Here is a 7,215-nt window from a genome sequence, read left to right on the forward strand (position 1 = left end):
TCAGCATAATCTCCTCCAGTCCCGTCCATGTTGATATAAAAGTTTGGTATTCATTCTTTCTGATGGAGGCATAGTATTCCATTGTATATATGGACCATATCTTCTTTATCCATTCGTCTGTTGAAGGGCATCTTGGCTCTTTCCAAGGTTATTTTCTCTTTGAGCCTTAGTCTTCTCATCTGTAAAATGAAGATGTGGTATGATTAGATGATACTATGGATGGAAAGCACTTGGTAAGCACCCTTGCACATAGTAGGCACTAAATGACCCTAAACTCTGTCTTTATGATCAAGATATTGATATATAGGGTGACAAAAATGAATCAGACATTAACTCTTGCCTTGTTGACTACTGTAAGAAAGTGAAAGTGTTTTGGTATTTGGAGGGGGAGAACCCCAGAGATAATATTAAACAGAATTTAAAAATAAATTATATTCCTAAAACCAAACAAAATTCAAGACTAGTAAAAGGATGGCAATAATAAACCTCAGAGCAGAGATAAAAGAGAATAGAAAAACAATAGAGAAAAATCAATGCAAACAAAAATTGGTTTTGAAAAAGATTAACAAAATTGATCTTTAAATTAAGAAAAACTTGCATTACTAAAATCTGAAATTAAAGTAGGGATATTGCTATCTACAGAAATAAAAAGGATTGTGGGAAGGTACTATGAACAATTGTATTCCAACAGATCAATAACCTAGATGAAGTGGACAAATTTCTAGATATTCAAAACAAAAAAAAACTGAATCACAAAGAAACAGAAACTTGAATAGATTTAAAATTGGTTAGGATATTGAGGCAATAACCCAAACCTTCTCAATAAGGAAGTCCCTGGGACTGGACACTAATCTTTATAAACTCTTCAGTAAAATTAAAGAGAAGAGAACATTTCCAAGTTCATTCTATGAGAACAGAGTTACTGTAATACCAGAGCCAGACAAAGACACTATAATAAAAGAAAACTATAGACCAGTATCTCTGATGGATATTGATATACAGGTCCTTAGCCAAACACTAGCAAACAGATTCCAGCAGCATATTAAAAGGATTATATACAATGACCAAATGGGATTTATTTCTGGAATGTAAGAATGGTTCAACACACAAAATTGATCAATATGTTAATATATTAACAGAATGAATGGGAAAAAATCATGTGATCATCTCAATTGATACAGAAAAATAAATTTGACAAAATTTAACACTTCTTCATGATAAAAAAAACATTCAAAAAAACCCTGCAGAAAAGCAGGTTAATATAACGAAAGCCATATATTAAAACCCCACATATAACATCATACTTAATAGTGAGACTGAAAGCTTTTCCTCTAAGATCAAGAAAAAGACAAAGATGTGCACTTGTTGCATTTTTATTCAACATAGCCTTGGAAACCAACCAGAGCAAGAGATAAAACCAAAATGGCATCTAATCTAGAAAGGAGAAATAAAATATCTTTGCAGATGATAAGTTATATGAAGAAAACTCTAATGATTCCACAGACTCTTTTAGAATTGATCAACAAATTCAGCAAAGTAAAAAGAAACAAAACCAACATGCAAAAATCAGTAACATTTCTGTATACTCATAGTGAATTATTTATAAAGGAAATTAAAAAAATACTGGAGGGGGGCATGGGACATTGCTGTTTAATAGACTAAGTTTTAGTATGGGATGATGAAGTTCTGCAGAAGGAACGTAGTGATGGTTACACAATAACATGAATGTAATTAATGCCACTTGGTTCTTTACTTAAATATGATTGACAGTAGGGGCACTTGGGAGTCAGTTGGGCATCCACCTCTTGGTTTTGACTCAGGTCGTGATCCCCTGGGTCCAGAGACAGAGTGCTGCACTCAGCAGGGAGTCTGAAGATTCTTTCCCTGTACCCTGCCCCCCCTCAACTCATGCTTAAAAAAATGATTAACATAGTAGATTTTATGTTATGTATAGTTTATCACAGCAAAAAATCAGTTGGGAATAAAATTATTCATAGACCAAATATAATTCTGTTCTCTGTAACTCACAGTATGTCATGAACCACCACAAATAGAAATTCTTAGGATAATGCTTTGTAAAATTTTCTTGTGGAATAGTACATATTCTCAAGTAATGGATTATTATTGACCCTGGCTTAGGGAATGCTTTCCTAATGACTGTTCAGGTGTCTGTTGACCACAACATTGGAAAAAGGTAGACATAAATGCTCCCCTGTGAAGCTAATACAGTTTCAATGTGATTTTCACAGGCAAAATGCTGCTGTGAAGTGCTAGAGTATGAGGGTAGCAGCTGGTACTTCATGTTTCTGAAATGAAGCTGGGTCATAGTCAGCATTCAGGTCGAATGTGCCTTGTTTTGCCAATGTTGGTGAAAGTGGCAGGGTGACATGAAGATGGAATTACTGTCAGCATCCTAGCAGCAGAAGGGCCAGAATTTGCATTTGCTGGCTGCCATGGGTAAGCAGATGGAATCAGACTGTGGCTTGAGGTCTCCAACTAGTTTTAGTTTTGTCTTGTCTCAGGTTATGGTTCAGTAATGTAAGACAGCTCTGACCACTTGTGATATCACAAGTTGCTAGCAAAAATAAGGGTCATTCCTGTTTCCTCATTCCTGTTTCCCGTACTTAACCTTTCTTTTTTTATTTTCTTGAAAGTCAAGGGGTAAACAGGGCCCTTTAGTGAAAGACGTCTACTCTTTGGATATGAAAAGCTTCTCCCCACTCTGATTTCTACCTTCTCTCTAAAATGAAAAGAAGGGAGTTATACTTGTTCATGTCCACCTTGGGCAATTATCATTAATATTTGTGAATGTCACCTTCATGTATACTAGACTGGCAGTCATGACACATAGTTGGTGCTCATGACCTCATGTAGGGTTACACAGCAGTCTGCGAAAAGTCAGTAGAAAGGTAAATCACCTAATACAGGTAAGCACACCTTTGCTATAAAAGGCTTGATGGTGAATATATATATATATGGCTTTGTTGAACATATGGCCTCTCTTACAAATACTCAGCTCTGCTGATACTGTGTGAAAGCAGTTGTAAACAAGTTATAAATGAATGGACATGGCTATTTCAATAATTCTTTATTTAGAACAGAATTGGACCAAATTTGGCCTTCAAGCAGTAGTTTTCCAGCCTAATATAACTTTTTACTTAGTTATTGCCCATTGTTTAATATTGCAATTCACAACTATCTAGAGAGACGCTTTGAGAATAGAGATGAAATTCAAAGAAAAATATGTTAAATATTTTATTCCCCAAATATATGGGTAGGAATAATAGAAATAATGACAGATTATAAGGTATCTATTTTAATGAATTACACATAGGATATAAAAATTATAGACAACAGTAACAATAACTTGTATAAGTTAAAAGAAAAAAATCCCTTTACTATGTTTTATAGATGGAAAAATGACAGTAGGTACTAATTGCTAATTTTAAAAAAATCTTCAATATTGTTTATGTTGATTTTGTCTGAATTCCCAGACTTTTAGGCTCAGCATCTCATAACCCATGTGGGTAGAATATTTGTACATTATCAGCTTTGAGAACTAAACTGTTTACATTCTCTACTAAGTATTAGTCATGTCCTGTTGATGCCAACAAGCTGGGGAAGAAATGGTGGCTGTGAACCAAGTTGAAGGACCCTGAGTGTTGTACGGGCAAAGATTTGCTTGCTTCCTACATAAAAGTCGTGTTTCTACTAATGGTGGGGAATTTTAATTTTCTTGGTTTATATTCATTGGTCATGTATTTACTGAACACTAAAGAAGTAGAGTAGTGGTGAATGCTGTACTGTGTGTGTGTGTAGGTCTTAGTATTTTTTTTTAAAAGATTTTATTTATTTATTTATTTGACAGAGATCACAAGTAGGCAAAGAGGCAGGCAGAGAGAGAGGAGGAAGCAGGCTCCCTGCTGAGCAGAGTGCCTGATGCGGGGCTCCATCCCAGGACCCCAGGATCATGACCTGAGCTGAAGGCAGAGGCTTTAACCCACTGAGCCACCCAGGTGCCCTTGGGTAGGTCTTAGTATTAAGTAGGGTGTTCAGGGAAGGCCTCATTGAGATAAGACTTGAGTAAAGACTTGAAGGAGATGAAACCTTTGTCTAAAGGGTGTCTGGGACAAGAGCTTTCTAGGTAGAGCAAGCAAGTAGAACAAAGATCACAATGTCGACACTTGCCTTTTCATTCCTGAGCAAGAAAGAAGGTCAGTGTGGCTGCAGCTGGGAGTGAGGGTGGGGCTGTAGGAAATGAGGATGCACAGGTAAGGGGCCGGGCCACAGATGCCCTCAAAGGCCCTGCTGAAGATGTTGGGTTTTATGCTGAGCATAGAGGGGGTCATGCAGGGTGTTGAGCAGAGGAGTGGCAAGTTAAGATGTAAGTTTTGAAAGGATACTTCTGTCTGTCCTGCCCAGAATAGACTGAAGGGGTCAGTGGTAGAAGCAGCAAGACCAGTTGGAAGCTAGTAAAAAATCCAGTTGAAAAATGATGACTGCTTGAGCTACCAAGTGGTAGCTGGGGAGGTGAAGAGAAAAGTCAGATTCTTACTGTATTTTGAAAGTAGAGTCCGCAGAATTTCCCAAGGGGTTGGATGTAGAGTGTGAGAGAAAGTAGAGTCGAGGATGATGCTAAGGTTTTTGGCCTGGGTCATGTATTAATGGAAATTCTTAATACACAGAAATAAAAAAAAGAAAATATAAAAGATGGTATCTCATAACAGCAACTCCTGTTTTTGCTTTATAATTTCACACAGTCATTTGAAAATGCCAACAGAATAACACTTTTGGTCTGAGAAAAACAGCCTTCTATAAAAACTGTTTACAATTTATGGTTCTCTGGTAGAAAACTTCACTGTAGAGCTTGCTTCTAGCAGAGACACATCTGCAGAGAGAGAGCTCCGATGCTCATGTCTTGTTCTGTTCAGTCCTGAGACTGAAAGTGTGTTTGGAGCACTGTGGTTTGTTCTTTGTTCTCTGCTTTCCTGGGGAAAAACCTCAGAAATAGTCCTGATGCCCACAGTGATGAAAATAGTCATTACTAATTTGATCTGTGGTTCCTCAAGGCATAAGTACACACTTACTAAGATAATAATAACACCATTGTGAACTCTATTCTTACTGTTACAGACCTTACTTTGGATCAGAAATTCTAGCAGGAGCTCCACACATTTTTCTTTTAATCTTCACAGCACCTTGCAAGTTATTATCTTTCTCTAAACAGTTGAGTGCTCTGAAGTCCAGAAAGGTTACTCAGCTTGTCTAAGTCCAGATAGATACTGAAGAGTGGGGTTGGGCTCCCTGAACTCTAGACCTATCTGTCTTCAGAGCCTGTGTCTTTTTTTTTTTTTTTTTCCTGCTACCCAACCTTAGGGATTTAGATGAATGATGTATTTGTAACATGTTACTTCAACAAATGTATTGATTTAGTGCCTCCTATATGCTAGGAACTGGGTTAGCTTGATATGGGAGGATAAGATTGACTGATAGAGTTGATTAAATGGTTATTGAATGCCTATGATATGCCTAGAGCTGTGCAGGACTATGAGAAGACAAAGATGAATGGTCCTTTCCTTTGAGGAAAAATGCTGCTCCTTGAAGTATTTGAATAGTATAAGAAGCAGCAAGAACCTATAAATGAGGAGGGTTTTGTTTGGGATGGCTACCCTGTTTTATTGGGGCATCCAAAAATTTATTAATCAAAATAACTTTGTACTTCTTTGAATTGGAAAGTCTTCACAGTCCTATTTTAAGAATGGTTTAGGGTAGGGTTATCTCCCTCCCCCACCAACATGTTCTCATTCAAATTCTTGTTTTTCTCCAAAACTTACTTCTAAATATATAATGAATAAAGTATTCAAATCACGTGAAGATCTGAATATATCATTTTACAACATAATTATCTGTACTTAAGAACTTAAGTGTCCTCTCTCCAGAGATCCTCCTTGCTCTATTGTCTACATCAGGCCTGCTCCCCAGGCTTTGGACATTACTTTGCACTGTTAAATCTTTACAGAGCTTTAGCACTATCAGATGTTATTATCCATACATGCACTTATTTATTGCCTGTCTCCTACCACTAGAATATAGTTCTCTGGGAAATTTTTATAATGATAAAGAAAATTAGCTTTACTTGTGTAAATTAGAAAAGTTCCTTGTAATATTAGAATTTGTCAACTGTTTTAAATTCTGAAGCATTTACAAGAGTATTTATATATAAACTATAATAAAATAGAACATATCACATTGTTTGAATCAAACTATTTTCTCAATTCTGAACTTGATCTTATCACTTTAGTTTTTAATTTTTAACAATGTAGTTTTTTTTTTTTTTTTAACAAAGTGCTTAACTCACACAGTATAACGTTTGAGTGGAAGGAAAGTCAATGATCAATAGAATTAGAAATATTTTTCAATCAATATGACTTTATCATTAGATATTTTTTTCTGTTAAACTCTATTTCATGTAAAAATGTACTTGCATTCATGAATGATCTAAGTAATTGGGATTAAACTTAAAGTTTACATAAACTTATTTTTTATCTAAATATAATATAAATATAAACATAGATATATTTTAATGTCATTTATATGAATGCCACAAATAAAAATGAATGAAAATTTTAGGAATAGAAGAGACAGATTTAGAGGAAAAGCATTTCAGGTAAAGGGAAAAGGCAGAAACAAAAAGGATTTCAGAGAGAGAAAGAACGGAGCATGTGTGGGGCACCTGGGTGGCATCGTATTTAAAACATCGGACTCTTGGTTTCAGCCAGGTCATGATCTCAGGGTCCTGAGATCAAGCCCTTGTTGGGCTCTGCACATAGCATGGGGTCTGCTTGAGATTCTCACTCCCTCTTCCTGTCCCTCCCATTCATGTGCACTCTCTTAAATAAGTAAATCTTTAAAAAATTTAAGAAAGAAAATAGAGTGTGTGAAATACTCACAGAAGGCCAAAGGAGATGAAAACAGACAGGTGAACAAGAACCAGACCAGGGAGGGCCTTGTGGGAAATACAGTAAAGAGTTTGAACTTAATCCAGGATGAACAGGAATCTGTTGCAAGTGTACAGCAAGGAATGATATGATTTGGCTTGTGCTTTAAAAAGGTGATTGTAATCCCTTAGTGGATAAGGAATTATACAAGAGGGCCAGAATTGAAACCAGAAAATCAGTTAAGAGGCCATTCCAATTGTTGGACAATAAATAATGA

Source organism: Mustela nigripes, chromosome 18 (assembly GCF_022355385.1).
Source record: "Mustela nigripes isolate SB6536 chromosome 18, MUSNIG.SB6536, whole genome shotgun sequence".
NCBI classification, from domain to species: Eukaryota; Metazoa; Chordata; class Mammalia; order Carnivora; family Mustelidae; genus Mustela; species Mustela nigripes.